At 39.7% G+C, this 1,039-nt stretch overlaps 1 long non-coding RNA gene across 1 annotated transcript in view; it reads left to right on the forward strand.

The window, feature by feature from the left end:
* Positions 1 to 293: 293 nt before the first annotated feature.
* LOC101846388 overlaps positions 294 to 1,039 on the forward strand; it is a 40,361-nt gene continuing 39,615 nt past the window's right edge. The window contains exon 1 of the long non-coding RNA XR_221082.3: positions 294 to 337. This is a non-coding gene — a long non-coding RNA (uncharacterized LOC101846388). The remainder of the gene's footprint in view (positions 338 to 1,039) is intronic.

Below are 1,039 nucleotides of genomic sequence, written 5' to 3' on the forward strand. Positions count from 1 at the left end.
TCTCTCTCTCTCTCTCTCTCTCTCTCTCTTTCTCTCTCTCTTTCTCTCTCTCTCTCTCAATAAATATGATTGTGTCCGTCGAAAGGATAATATAGTAATAGTATGAATTACTGTATTCTGGTTGTACGAAAGGATTTTTTATTTTTAAAGCAAAAAAGGAAAGAATTTCTTAAATCATAAACTTTCTCAGACAAAAAAAAAAACTTCTTTTAAAAACCGAATACATTCCTCTGATAAATGTAAGGCGCTCTTCTGCTACAGAGATAGGACTAATTCCTCCTTATTTTATTTTTAGTTTTAATGGCGCTTGCTGGAAGGAAGTCGCTGTGTTGTTAAGGTAAATAATGTTTACTTATTTTCGTCTTCTATGATTTGAAATGTGGCTGAACCTATTTTGAGAGAGTTCGAACATACTGAGTGTAATGAATACAAAAGATCCGTACGATGGCCATTAAAAATGGATGCATTTGATTTGTCTTCATGCTCAACGCCAACACAACACGAATCGAATGTGATTGATTTTATTTTAGGAGGAAATGGTGGTGATCTGGTGATCTTATTACTTATTTGTCTTATTGTAGAGTCTACTTTAGCACGTTAAATTCCCAAAGTCTACTAATCCCCGACTCAGATCTTCAAAACTTTGAACTGGGCCTTAAAATGCGCAAACTACTGTAATTTTGTGGTTATAGCCTATGGCCTATGGCCCAATATATATGTCTCACTATTCTCATCCCAGGTGTGCTAATATACAGTAGGCCTATCGGTGATTTTGTAGTTTCGTTCGTTAAAGTCAAGAGTAGGGGGGTTTCAGGGGGGCTTGCCCCCCTGACCTAACAAAAATATGGAGGGGGGGGGGGGGGGGGGGGGGGGGCCCCCCCCCCCCTGAATTTTATCCTAATTTGATGTTTTGCAATTAAGTTGCATCCCTGCTCTTTGTGTAGTCGACGTGGTTTCGCTGATCAAGGAGGCGTCGATGTATCCTAGCAACGAGATGCCCAGTTAAATATCTCATCTCTCTGAGTGGTGTTGCCCATGT

Source organism: Aplysia californica, unplaced genomic scaffold, assembly GCF_000002075.1.
Source record: "Aplysia californica isolate F4 #8 unplaced genomic scaffold, AplCal3.0 scaffold00939, whole genome shotgun sequence".
NCBI classification, from domain to species: Eukaryota; Metazoa; Mollusca; class Gastropoda; order Aplysiida; family Aplysiidae; genus Aplysia; species Aplysia californica.